The sequence below is a fragment of the Dendrobates tinctorius genome, unplaced genomic scaffold, assembly GCF_039654945.1.
Source record: "Dendrobates tinctorius isolate UK_male_01 unplaced genomic scaffold, ASM3965494v1 ptg000028l, whole genome shotgun sequence".
Classification (NCBI taxonomy): domain Eukaryota; kingdom Metazoa; phylum Chordata; class Amphibia; order Anura; family Dendrobatidae; genus Dendrobates; species Dendrobates tinctorius.
In genome coordinates this window covers 18842715-18857395 of record NW_027361696.1, presented here as the reverse complement: position 1 = coordinate 18857395, position 14681 = coordinate 18842715, and the positions used below count along the sequence as shown (strand labels likewise).

At 44.9% G+C, this 14681-nt stretch overlaps 1 protein-coding gene and 1 long non-coding RNA gene across 2 annotated transcripts in view; both read right to left on the bottom strand.

The window, feature by feature from the left end:
• The window catches only part of LOC141085168 (ATP-dependent RNA helicase DDX19B), a 59054-nt gene that overhangs the window by 23668 nt on the left and 20705 nt on the right, over positions 1-14681 (bottom strand). The window lies entirely within an intron of this gene.
• LOC141085167 (uncharacterized) lies at positions 6498-13655 on the bottom strand. Its single transcript, XR_012231224.1, has 2 exons — positions 7676-13655; positions 6498-7428 (listed from the first exon to the last, which is right to left on the bottom strand). It is a non-coding gene; the product is annotated as an uncharacterized lncRNA (long non-coding RNA).

Here is a 14681-nt window from a genome sequence, read left to right as displayed (position 1 = left end):
ATAACCATGCGGAGCCAGCGCCTCCCTTAAAGGAAAACGAGGAGTGCTGGTACCTACCCTCATTCGGAGTATATCACCCACGGAAACCTAAGCAAATTAGATACATGACATCATATACACCACTATGGGTAACTATTTCTTACCAATCTTTTACTAATCCCTCCTTTACCGTGCACTGGATTATGTATATGTAAAGGCGCTATTTTGTGTCAATGGGAGGTATTCACAGTATTGGTATGTCTATTTACCCTCACTATATAATGTTCACTTAGCGGTATAGTGATTGATATGCATTAGGGAACTTGGTATTATTTAATTTTATTTACTCTCTCCTTATCGCTAAATAACACGTGTCTTCAAATAACTTCTGGTTCATGTGTTATTATACATTTGGGTCCCGCTTTTCCTGGTCATTATATTGACCCATGGAGTTAGTCACATGACATTGATATATGCCCATGCATGTTTGTTATTACCTAATGTTTGTACCATATATATTTATTAAAACATAACTTTTGATAGATACAATTTTGCTCTGTATTTTTGGCTACATATACTCGTTGTTCCTCCTTGTTTGAACTAAGCAAATTAGAGTTGTCTTTGATTCAAGCGCCAAACATCAAGGCGTATCTCTCAACGATGTCCTCCTCACGGGTCCAAATCTTACAAACAACCTAGTAGGAGTGTTGATGAGGTTCCGGAAAGAGCCCACTGCCATCACCGCCGACATTGAACAGATGTTCCACTGTTTCATAGTCAGAGAGGACCATAGGAATTTCCTCAGGTTCCTGTGGTACAAGGACAATGACCCCAGCAAAGAGACAGTGGAGTATTGCATGAGGGTGCACGTATTCGGGAACAGCCCTTCCCCCGCAGTGGCAACCTATGGCCTGCGGAGAACCGCTCAAGAAGGAGAGACCAAATATGGAACAGATGCCAGAGACTTTGTAGAGTAAAGGCCCCGTCACACTAAGCGACTTACCAGCGATCCCGACACCGATCTGAAGGTGTCAGGATCGCCAGTAAGTCGCTATGTGATCGCTGGTGAGCTGTCACACAGACAGCTTCACCAGCGATCAGCACAGCGATGCCGAGCGCCCGGCATCGCTGGCTATCGCTGTAGAAAATAGATTCAAAATAAAAAATATAGTCATTCTTACCTTCCGACGTCCCATTCAGCCATCCCGCCTCTCTCCACGCTCCGGTCCCAGTGAGCCTTTGCACGAATGACCGCGAGATGTCACGGTCTCGAGGGATAACAAAGTCTCGCGGTCATTCATGCAAAGGATCACTGGGACCGGGACGTGGAGAGAGGCAGGATGGCTGAACGGGACATCGGAAGGTGAGAATTACTATATTTTTTATTTTTTTTATTATTTTTTTACACCTGATCGCTGGTCTCCCGCTGTCACACACAGCGATGTGTGCTGGTCAGCGGGAGACCAGCGACCAAAGAAATGTCCAGATGTTTCTTGCAGCGATCAGCGATACCGGCAGGGGGGCCGCTCGCTGATCGCTGTCACACACAGCGATCTCGCTGGTGAGATCGTTGTTACGTCACAAAAGTTGTGACTCAGCAGCGATCTCGCTACCGAGATCGCTTAGTGAGACGGGGCCTTAAGACTTCTATGTAGATGATGGACTAAAATCTCTACCCACAGAAGAAGCGGCTATCGATCTACTCAAGAGGACCCAAGGTATGCTGTACCAAGCTAAGCTTAGATTGCACAAAATTGCTTCAAACAGCCAGGCTGTCATGAGAGCCTTTGATTCAAGTGACCACGCACCATGATTCAAGGACATAGACCTGGGACCAGACTGTCCACCTGTGCAGAGAAGCTTAGGCTTGAGGTGGAACCTGTCAGTCGACACCTTCAGTTTCCAAATCAACTATGCAGACAAACCATTCACTAAACGTGGTGTTCTGTCAGTGGTGAATAGCTTATACGACCCACTGGGATTCGTAGCACCAATTACCATACAAGGTAAATCCCTTCTGAGACAGCTTTCCGAAACTGTCAAGGACTGGGATGCCCCACTCCCTCCTGAGAAGGAACCAAAATTGGAAACCTGGAAGCAGTTCTTGTGTGCCTTGGATGAAATCCATATACTATGATGCTACGCCAGACCCTCACTTGCTGCTAGCACTAAAGAAGGAACTCCATGTGTTCTCGGATGCATCCACGGAGGCCATTGCAGCAGTTGCCTATCTGAAGGTGACGGGACCCGACAATCAAGATCACGTTGGGTTCGTCTTCGGCAAGGCTAAATTGGCTCCCAAGCCTGACCACACTATTCCCAGGCTTGAACTCTGTGCGACCTTGCTTGCACTAGAACGCGTAGACTTTATACAGCACGAGCTTGACACCAACATAGACGACGTACAATACTACAGTGACAGTAAGGTTGTCTTAGGTTACATCTACAACCAAACAAGGCGCTTCTACGTGTACGTCAGTAACCGCATCGAGAGAATAAGGAGGTCTTCCAAGCCTGAACAATGGCACTATATCTCATCTGAACTTAATCCAGCTGACTATGCCACTAGACCTATGTCTATAAGGTCCTTTGCTAACTCTTCTTCGCTTTCAGGTCCTAAGTTTCTGTTGGAACAGAAGGGAAGTGAATGTGTCCAGGAAGTCTTCAGCATCCAGGATCCGGATGGCGATCCAGAAGTCCGCTTCGAGGTCAGTGCTTTGGCGACGAACACTAAACCAACTTCCAGCCTCGGTTGCCAGCGCTTTGAACGCTTCTCCAATTGGATGAAACTCATCAAGACTATAGCAAGGTAGTCCACATTGCGAGATCGTATCACAACTCACTTGGAGACAAATACTGTCACAGCTGGCACGTCTGCCGTAAACCACTCTCTGCTGAGGACATTTCTCACTGTGATTCCCTTATAATACGTTACTTCCAGCAGAGCGTATTCAGTACTGAATGGGAATGCCTACACCACAAACAGCAGATCCCTCTGAAAAGCCCCATTGTCCACTTGAATTCAGTAATGGACGGCTTCGGTTTGCAGAGAGTCGGTGGTTGTTTAAATCAAGCCAAGATTGCGGCTTCAGAGCAACAGCCTTGCATCATTCCCAGTAAACATCATATCACTGATCCGGCATTTTCATGAAAAAACCAAGCACCAAGGCAGGCAGATCACAGAAGGCAATTTACGGTCTGCAGGGCTTTGGATCATAGGTATGAAAAGACGCGTAGCAGGATCTATACATTGCTGTGTACAATGTCAGAAAACCAGAGGAAAACAGGTACATCAACAAATGGGGGACCTGCCCTCTGACAGACTGAATTCCGAACCGCCTTTCACCTACGTTGGCCTAGATGTCTTTGGGCCATGGATGGCATCTGCACGCAGAACTCGAGGAGGCCACGCCAACAGCAAATGTTGGGCCGTACTATTCACTTGCATGAGTGTCCGTGCCGTCCACATAGAGGTAATAGAGTCTATGGACACATCCAGCCTGATCAACGCCCTCTGGCGTTTTCTAGCGATCAGAGGACCAGTGAAACAGCTAAGGTCCGACCGCGGAAGCAACTTCATTGGTGCATGTCGAGACCTGAATATCAACATCAAGCCAATTCAGGATCAACTGGCAGTATGAGGTTGCACCTGGATCTTCAATCCTCCGCATAGTTCTCACATGGGAGGTTCCTGGGAAAGGATGATTGGGATCTCACCCAACATCCTGAACTCTATGTTTATGGACGTAAATTCTTCAAGGCTTACACATGAGACCTTGGTTACTGTTCTGGCTGAAGTCTCCGCCATAATAAACTCAAGACCACTTGTCCCAGTGTCCATGGATCCCGAAAAACCGACCATTCTTACGGCTGCTACTCTTCTCACCCAAAAGACCGGGAACCCGCTAACAGTTAGTGGAGAGTTTACTTACGCAAACACCAGAAACAGCGGAAATGTGTGCAGTATCTCGCTGACTACTTCTGGAACCGGTGGAGAAAGGAATAGCTCGTGACTCTCCAAGGAAGAAGAAAATGGCGACAGAATAAACCGAACTTGAAAGAAGGAGACGTGGTACTAATGAAAGAACAAGTCCGAAGGATCGACTGGCCTATGGGAATCGCTACAAAGACTTTCCCTAGTCCAGACGGTAAGGTCCGGAAGGTGGAGCTGAAGGTCCTTAGGAAAGGCGAGCCCAAGACATTTCAGAGGCCAATCCACGAGCTCGTATTGATACTACCAAATGAGGACATTTTGGTAAGATGAATCACGAACATAACACTGCCCTGGTACTTCGTCCATTGAATTACCGTTGGGTCGGGGACAGTTTGGCCTAGTGCGGCTCCTCCGATCCGAAGATGGGTATCTTTGGATTGTCTCAGGAACTGTCTGTTACCTACCTCGTTTTGAAGTTATTATTACATGCATGCATATCTGTGTTTGTTTTCTAGGTTACTGAACTTTATTTAAAGAAAAACAAAAAACAATATAGTTAAATCCCTTACGGAATTTCAGACGGGGAGTGTGCTGTTCCGTCTAAGTTATGATTATATGGTTTAATAGATTTAATTATATTACCATTCTTTGTATAAGTCTTGCATTTGGTCTGCTGCCACCTGCTGTCCTTTTTCTGTATGGCTGCCTGCAGCTAATTAATTCTAGCACATGCCTTCCACTTCCAGGTCAGTTTACTCCTTCTCTTCCTGCCATTCTTAGTTTCACTTAACCCGGGAGAGACGCGCCTGTACCTAGCTGTGAAAGGCATCAGTTTTTTTACCACATTTGCTCCACAAGTGCTGCACACCTTGCTGCATACACTTTGCAGTACCACCTTGGTTGTTACAACTGCATGTCTGGAGAAGTACTGCATTACCAATCTTACGCTGCACGTCCAGATTTCCAATAAACAAGTCTGGACTTCACAATCCGTGGTGTGTATCATCTCTCCGGACGCATGAACAGCAAAACAGCAACAATGGTCCTGTCTGCTCTGCATCAAGGAAACGGAAGGTAGGAATCTCTCCCCGCCCCAATCAACTACACCTCCATTCGCCTCATGTGGGGACAGAACAGTACACTTAGCGTTTTTGACACCAGATATCTCCATTACGGAGACCTGCTTCTTGTGTCAGTCTTGGAGATATGTGGCGTCAAAAAAACAAATCTAGATGACTTGTATTTTCACCACCAGTCTCTTCAGTCTTCTAATATTGCACACACTGAATGAATCGAGCAGGGTTCCCCAACTGTAGTCGTCAAGGTCCACCAACAGATCATGTTTTAAGGATTTACATTTTTATTGCTCAGGTGAAGCCGTTATCACCGGAGCAATGGAATTCTTTAAAACATGATCTGATGGTGGGCCTTGAGGACTGGAGTTGGGGAACCCTGCTCGATTCCGTTTTTGCAATATTAGAAGAATGTAGAGACTGTGTGGAAAATACAAGTCATATAGATTAGTGTTTTTGACACCAGATATCTCCATTACTGAGACATGCTTCTTGTGTCAGTCTTGGAGATATGTGGTGTCAAAAAAACATCTATATGACTTGTATTTTCACCACCAGTCTCTTCAATCTTCTATTGCACAGACTGAATGCAGTCGGGTTCCCAAAGTCCAGTCCTCAAGGCCAACCAACAGATCTTGTTTAAAGGAATACCATTCTTTCCAGTGCTTCACCTTTGCCAAAAAAAAGGAAATCCTTAAGACATGATCTGTTGGTGGGCCTTGAGGACTAGCGTTTGGGAACCCTGAAATAGAGTATGGTGTTGAGAGGCATATCTATTGTTACCTTGCCTATTTTTTTTTATTACCATCATCATTTATCTATTTTTGAGACAAGGCAAGGGACTGTAGATAACCTTGTAAATAACCACATACTCTATTACGTGTGTGCTGAATAAACTGATGACATGATGGTGAAAATAAATGTTATATTTACTTCAACAATACCCTGGCCTTGTATCATAACAATTACACCTAGGCAGGTGATTACACATGAGTTTTAACCTGCAGCGTTGCTTCAGTCTACATATATTTGAAGCAGACTGTAGCGATGCTGCAGTTTAATGTGTATTCTCCTGCCCATGTGTGATAACTTGTGAAGTCATCCTCACTTCAGCATGAAACCAGGCCAGGGTATTGTAGAAGTTGTATAAACTTTATTATGTCTCCAGTGTGCTTTCAAAATCAAGCCACAGTGTTGATCCTACAAATAATATTTATAGTCACATGTTTAGGTGTCATAAAAAGTGAAGGATGCCAGTGCATCCACAAATCACTATTTGTAACATCAGGCCATGTGACACATATTAGTTGAATTATCTCCACCGTCCCTGCACATTGAACACACACTGTAGAGATGATAAAGGTCATACAACTTGTGTGTGTGTATGTATAGTCAACTGGTCAGGAGTACTAGTAAATTCATGATGCACAAAACACAGCATCATAAATTCACTGGTACACCTGGCCACTTGATAGTAGCATTGGGAGTGTAAAAACACAGAGTGCACTCACTACAGGTATCAAAACAGTTTTTTTATTAACATACCAACAAGAAATATTTTTTACACCATTTGCTCTTGCCATTCCACCCGTCCTACATCTGAGTTGAAGTAGGCCGCAAATTGGTCCCTCATTTGCCCAACTTCAACGGATAACCTAAGAGGGTGCTGAGTAAATTCAGGCAATGGGTTAGGAGCAACATCATCAAGATCTAAGATCGGGTGCTCTCTAGCCATGACAAAATTATGTAGAACTACACAGGCCTTCACCACCTCATCCACTGTTTCCAGTTTCAGATTAATTGCTGTGCCAAGAATGCGCCATCTGGATATAAGTATACCAAAGGCACACTCTACAGTTCTTCTGGCCCTGGTCAGCCTGTAATTAAAAATTCTTTTGTCGTGGTCCAAGTCCCGGCTGGAGTAGGGCTTGAGCAGGTTTTGGCACATCTAGAATGCCTCATCCTCAACCATTACAAAGGGCTGTGGGGGACCTTCGGAGTTGGGAAGAGGCCGTGGCATGGGGAAATTGAACTGGTTGCCATACAACCTCCGGCCCATGTCCGAGTTCTTAAAGGCCTGGGAGTCATTCCCACGGCCAAATGCACCAATGTCCACTGCAATAAACATAGTCTGCATCTGCAATGGCCATGAGTACAGTAAAGTACTTTTTATAGTTGTAGTACTCACATCCAGTTCTTTTTGGCTTGATAATCCGGATGTGTTTCCCATCAACCGCTCCCAAACAGTTGGGGAAATTGCAGACTGTGCAGAATTTTTTGGCGATTTCCAACCAATTTTCTGCAGTGGGCAGGGGCATGAATTCTGGACAGAGACTGTTCCACAAAGCCCGGCAGATGTCCGCTACAATTCCAGATAAGGTGGATATTCCAATCCGGTACTGGAAGTGGAGTGAAGAGTGGGTCTCTCCAGTAGCCAGGAAACTGGGAAACCAAGAAAAAAAAAAAAGTTATTATTTATGTATATGGATTTTTAAAACACCAAAAATAAAAGAAAAAAAAAAAATCTTAAAAATACATCTGCAGCCTTTTGTTCACTACATGCCATAAAAAAAAAAAACCTGCAGCCTTTTGTTAACTACATGGCAGAACTATAATTCTGCAGGCTTTGGAATAGTACATGTCACAACCAAGAAAATTATGCAGGCATTGGTTTTGCAATACTACGTACTGTAATGTGACCAGGAGCCGTTCCTCAGGAGTAATCGCACGACGGAGCTGCGTGTCCTGTCTCCGGATGGCTTCTTGGACACGACCAAGCAAATCAAGGCTTGTTGGGACTTCCGGGTATAGTCATTAAATTTCTCCGGGTTTGCCTGTAGCTCACTGTAGAGGGTGTAGTACGCTCCACGGCTCTCCCGAAGTTCAATAATGGGATGTATCCACAAACGCAGCCTCTGCCGTCTTCGCTGCCTCTCTCTCCCTTTGTTCATGGCAAGCAACTGCATAAGCCTGAGCCAGCCTGATGTCCAGATCCAAGTCAAAGTAAAAACTCTTCCAGCGCAGATCCATGTTTCAAAAAGGAAAATGCAAGCAAATGTGAAGAAGTCAGCTGTAAACAGGGTCTATATAAAGAATTCCCATACACGCCCTCTGCTGTCCCATTGGTGGGAGTGTGTTGCAAAAATTTTTCAAGGATTTTTCTCCTGTGAAATGTGACACCTAGACTACCATTGCGCATAAAAAAACGCATGTAAAAACGCTTACAAACGCATAAAAACGATGCGATTTTTTGTCGTAATGCGCACGATAATGCTACAAAAAAACGCTGCCTTTACAAGCGTTTGCACGCGTTTTTGGCATTCGTATCATGTCCCCTTCGAAACTCTGCGGAAAAAGGCGCAAGTGTGAAACTAGCCTAAGAAACCAGGCCAGATTAGAGTGGTGTTTGATTCCAGTGCCAAGTTTGATATCTCCCTGAATGACGTTCTACTGACAGGACCAGACCTCAATAACAAACTGCTGGGAGTACTTATGCGCATCCGTAAGGATTCCATTGCTTTCATCGCTGACATCCAGCAAATGTTCCATTGATTCCTTGTGAGAGAGAAAGCCAGGAACTTCCTAAGAATCTTCTGGTACAGAGACAATGATCCTACTAAAGAAGTGACAGAGTATCGCATGAGAGTGTACATCTTTGGCAACCGTCCTTCACTTGCAGTCGCCATTTACGGACTGAAAAGGTCTGCTCAAGAAGAAGAAACAGAACACGGAACATATGTCAGAAAATTCATAGAAAAAGACTTATGCTGACGACTGTCTGAAGGCAATGCCTTCAAATGAGACTACCATCAGTCTTCTCAGGAGAGTCCAGGAGATGCTTGCCAGCTCAAACCTCAGGTTTCACAAAATAGCCTCAAACAGCCAACTCCTCATGGAAGCATTCACTTCTCAGGACTTATGTAACGGCCTCAGAGATCTGGACTTAGGGTCAGACCCAGCACCAAAGCAGCGCAGCCTCGGGCTTCTCTGGAATCTACAGTCAGACACTTTCACCTTTCAGGTCAGCCAGGAAGAGTGCCAGGAACACCGCACTGCACGTACTCACTGTGCCAGTGCGTGTATCCTGAGTAAAACAAACTGTGCTCAAAAGATACCTGTGGAGCGGTGCAGCGGCAGTGAAAATGTGTGCTTCAGACAAACAGGACCTGAGGCACGTGACTGCCAAGGGGCAGAGCTGGCCACAGGTCTCTCAGAGGAAGCAGGAACAGAGAGATTGCTTCAGGCCAGATAGGACCTGAAGCACCTAACTGCTGGGGGCGTGGCCTAAGCTCCGGAGTGCTAGGAGCTGAAGGAAAACGCCTAGAAGGGAAACTACGGGACAAAGTTACCAAGGGGTATAGACAGGGACGTAAACCAGATCAGGCCGGGGTCAAAGCACGAGATAGCACGACAGTACCAAAGGATTAGACAAAGCGGATAGTCAGGACGTAGCAAGAGATCAGTAAACCAGAACGGGCAATAGATAGTACAATAGGGACAAACAGTAACCGAGTAACAACAATAGCCAAGCCAGGAGGTCAGAACTGGAGAAGACAATAGTACCAAAATGAGAGACAGAACAGAGTGAGCAGACAGACCAGGTCATACACGGGAGGCAATCAAGCAATGCAGCATACAAGCACACCAGGGGGTCAGACACACAGTCACAACAACAGTATGGGCCCCACAAGATCGCTGTGTGTGACGGGGGCTTATAGCTGACAGTCTGGAGTGAGTATAAATACCCCTCCCAGATCCAGCAATAATTAACCCTGAGAGAGCAGGACATTAACCATGTCCTATACCATGACAAAAAGCCTTTCACACGTAGAGGTGTTCTGTCTACCATCAACAGTCTGTACGATCCCTTGGGTTTCGCAGCTCCTCTTACTATACAAGGCAAGACCCTATTGTGAAGGATCGGGCAGGGGAAGGGAGTGTTGACTTTGCTCACCTCAAGGGAGGAGAGAGAAGGACCCAGCAGGGCTCTCTGGCGCAACCACTTGCCCCAGGTCAGTCAGGGAACTGCACCGAGGGCAAATCGTCACTAGAAAGGCTTCCCTTATAGGTACAAGTTATTGAGGTGCTCCCAGTGAGGGGGGATATACATCACCAGACCAGACAGGGGATATATACACTGCTCAAAAAAAATAAAGGGAATATTTAAACAATGGAATATAACTAGAAGTAAATCAAACTTCTGTGAAATCAAACTGTCCACTTAGGAAGCAACACTGATTGACAATCAATTTCACATGCTGTTGTGCAAGTGGAATAGACAACAGATGGAAATTATTGGCAATTATCAAGACATCCTCAATAAAGGAGTGGTTCTGCAGGTGGGGGACCACAGACCACATCTCAGTACCAATGCTTTCTGGCTGATGTTTTGGTCACTTTTGAATGTTGGTTGTGCTTTCACACTCGTGGTAGCATGTGACGGACTCTACAACCCACATAAGTGGCTCAGGTAGTGCAGCTCATCCAGGATGGCACATCAGTGTGAGCTGTGGCAAGGTGGTTTGCTGTGCATCAGCATAGTGTCCAGAGGCTGGAGGCGCTACCAGGAGACAGGCCATTAGACCAGGAGACGTGAAGGGGGCCATAGGAGGGCAACAACCCAGCAGCAGGACCGCTATCTCAGCCTTTGTGCAAGGAGGAACAGGAGGAGCACTGCCAGAGCCCTGCAAAATGACCTCCAGCAGGCCACAAATGAGCATGTGTCTGCACAAACTGTTAGAAACCAACTCCATGAGGATGGTCTGAGTGCCCGACGTCCACAGATGGGGGTTGTGCTCACAGCCCAACACCGTACAGGACACTTGGCATTTTCCACAGAAAACTAGGATTGGCAAATTCGCCACTGGCGCCCTGTGCTCTTCACAGATGAAAGCAGGTTCACACTCAGCACATGTGACAGACGTAACAGAGTCTGGAGACGCCGTGGAGAGTGATTTGCTGCCTGCAACACCCTTCAGCATGACCAGTTTGGCAGTGGGTCAGTAATGGTGTGGGGTGGCATTTCTTTGGAGGGCCGCACAGCCCTCCATGTGCTCGCCAGAGGTAGCCTGACTGCCATTAGGTACCGAGATGAGATCCTCAGACCCCTTGTGAGACCATATGCTGGTGCAGTTGGCCCAGGGTTCCTCCTAATGCAGGACAATGCCAGACTCATGTGACTGGAGTGTGTCAGCAGTTCCTGCAAGATGAAGGCATTGAAGCTATGGACTGGCCCGCCCGTTCCCCAGACCTGAATGCAATTGAGCACATCTGGGACATCATGTCTCAATCCATCCACCAACGTCACATTGCACCAGTCCGATGCTTTAGTCCAGGTCTGGGAGGAGATCCCTCAGGAGACCGCCGCCATCAGGAGCATGCCCAGGCGTTGTAGGGAGGTCATACAGGCATGTGGAGGCCACACACACACACTAATGAGCATCATTTCCTTGTCTTGAGGCATTTCCACTGAAGTTGGATCAGCCTGTAATTTGATTTTCCACTTTGATTTTGAGTATCATTCCAAATCCAGACCTCCGCGGGATATTAATTTTGATTTACAATGATCATTTTTATGTTTTATTGTTCTAAACACATTCCTCTATGTAATAAATAATGATTTGCAACTGGAATATTTCATTCAGTGATATCTAAAATGTAGTATTTTAGTGTTCCCTTTATTTTTTTCAGCATTGTATAAAAATAAACCTCCTGGCCATAACGGTCAGAGTGCCTCACTAACAGTACGGTATGCTGCCACCGGTTCCTCATTCGACACAAGCCCGGTCCAACAACAGGCTTATATCAGGTCAGAAACCAACCCGGGTAGCGTATAATATAACCAACCAAGCGTGTGGATTTGTGTATCGGGATAAAAGAGCAGCCCAAGAATAATTTTATATTTAACCCCTTCATGACCAAGCCTATTTTGACCTTAATGACCAGGCCATTTTTTGCAATTCTGACCAGTGTCCCTTTATGAGGTAATAACTCAGGAACGCTTCAACGGATCCTAGCGATTCTGAGATTGTTTTTTCGTGACATATTGGGCTTCATGTTAGTGGTAAATTTAGGTTGATAATTTTTGCGTTTATTTGTCAAAAAACCAGAAATTTGGTGAAAATTTAGAAAATTTTGCAATTTTCAAATTTTGAATTTTTATTCTGTTAAACCAGAGAGTTATGTGACACAAAATAGTTAATAAATAACATTTCCCATATGTCTACTTTACATCAGCACAATTTTGGAAATAAAATATTTTTTTGTTAGGAAGTTATAAGGGTTAAAAGTTGACCAGCGATTTCTCATTTTTACAATAAAATTTACAAAACCATTTTTTTTTAGGGACCACCTCACATTTGAAGTCACTTTGAGGGGTCTATATGGCAGAAAATACCCAAAAGTTACACCATTCTAAAAACTGCACCCCTCAAGCTACTCAAAACTACATTCAATAAGATTATTAACCCTTCAGGTGTTTCACAGGAACTAAAGCAATGTGGAAAGAAAAAATGGACATTTTAATTTTTCCAACAAAAATTTTCTTTTAGCATCAATTTTTTCATTTTCACATGGGAAACAGGATAAAATGGATCCTAAAATTTGTTGGGCAATTTCTCCTGAGTACAACGATACCTCATATGTGGTCATAAACCACTGTTTGGGCGCACGGCACGGCTCAGAAGGGAAGGAGCGCCATTTGACTTTTTGAATGGAAAATATGCTGGAATATTTAGCGGTTGCCATGTCGTGTTTGGAGAGCCCCTGTGTGCAAAAACATTGGACCCCCTCCACAAGTGACCCCATTTTGGAAACTAGACCCCCCAAGGAACTTATCTAGATGCATAGTGATCACTTTGAACCCCCAGGCACTTCACAAATTGATCTGTAAAAAAAAAAAAAAATACTTTTTTTTTCACAAAAATTTTCTTTTAGCCTCAGTTTTTTCATTTTCACATGGGCAACAGGATAAAATGGATCCTAAAATTTGTTGAGCAATTTCTCCTGAGTGCACAGATATCTCATATGTGGTCATAAACCACTGTTTGGGCGCACGGCAGGGCCCGGAAGGCAAGGAGCACCATTTGACTTTTTGAATGGAAAATTAGCTCCAATCGTTATCGGACACCATGTCGCATTTGGAGAGCCCCTGTGCACCTAAACATTGGAGCTCCCCCACAAGTGACCCCATTTTGGAAACTAGACCCCCTAAGGAACTTATCTAGACGTGTAGGGAGCACTTTGAACCCCCAAGTGCTTCACAAAAGTTTATAACACAGAGCAGTGAAAATAAAAAATAAATTTTTTTTCCTCAAAAATGATTTTTAGCACACTATTTTTAATTTTCACAAGGCTAACAGGAGAAATTGGACCACAAATCTTGTTGTCCAGTTTGTCCTGAGTACGCTGGTACCCCATATGTGGGGGGGAACCACTGTTTGGGCACACGGCAGGGCTCAGAAGGGAAGGAGCGCCATTTGACTTTTTGAAATGCAAATTACTTCCAATCGTTAGCGGACACCATGTCGTGTTTGGAGAGCCCCTGTGTGCCTAAACATTGGAGCGCCCCCACAAATGACCCCATTTTGGAAACTAGACCCCCTAAGGAACTTATCTAGATGTGTAGTTAGCACCTTGAACCCTCAAGTGCTTCACAAAAGTTTATAACGCAGAGCCGTGAAAATAAAAAAAAATTTTTTTCCCTCAAAAAATTATTTTTTAGTGCGCAATTTTTTATTTTCACAAGGGTACCAGGATAAATTAGACCCCAAAATTTGTTGTCCAGTTTGTCCTGAGTACGCTGGTACCCCACATGTGGGGGGGAACCACTGTTTGGGCACACGTCGGGGCTCGGAAGGGAAGTAGTGACATTTTGAAATGCTGACTTTGATGGAATGGTCTGCGGGTGTCATGTTACATTTGCAGAGCCCCTGATGTACCTAAACTGTGGAACCCCCCCACAAGTGACCCCATTTTGGAGACTAGACCCCCCAAGGAACTTATCTAGATGTGTGGTGAGCACCTTGAACCCCCAAGCGCTTCACAGAAGTTTATAACGCAGAGCCGTGAAAATAAAAAATATTTTTTTTTCTCAAAAAAAATGATTTTTAGCTAGCAATTTTTTTTTTCACAAGGGTAGCAGGATAAATTGGACCCCAAAAGTTGTTGTCCAGTTTGTCCTGAGTACGCTGATACCCCATATGTGAGGGATGACCACTGTTTGGGTACACGTCGGGGCTCGGAAGGGAAGTAGTGACATTATGAAATGCTGACTTTGATGGAATGGTCTGCGGGCATCATGTTACATTTGCAGAACCCCTGATGTACCTAAACTGTGGAACCCCCCCACAAGTGACCCCATTTTGGAAACTAGACCCCCTAAGGAACTTATCTAGATGTGTGGTGAGCACCTTGAACCCCCAAGTGCTTCACAGAAGTTTATAACGCAGAGACGTGAAAATAAAAAATATTTTTTTTTCCTCAAAAAAAAATGATTTTTTTTCACAAGGGTAGCAGGATAAATTGGACCCCAAAAGTTGTTGTACAGTTTGTCCTGAGTACGCTGGTGCCCCATATATGGGGGGGGGACTATTGTTTGGGCACACGTAAGGGCTCGGAATGGAAGTAGTGGCGTTTTGAAATGCAGACTTTGATGGAATGGTCTGCGGTCGTCATTACGTTTGCAGAGCCCCTGA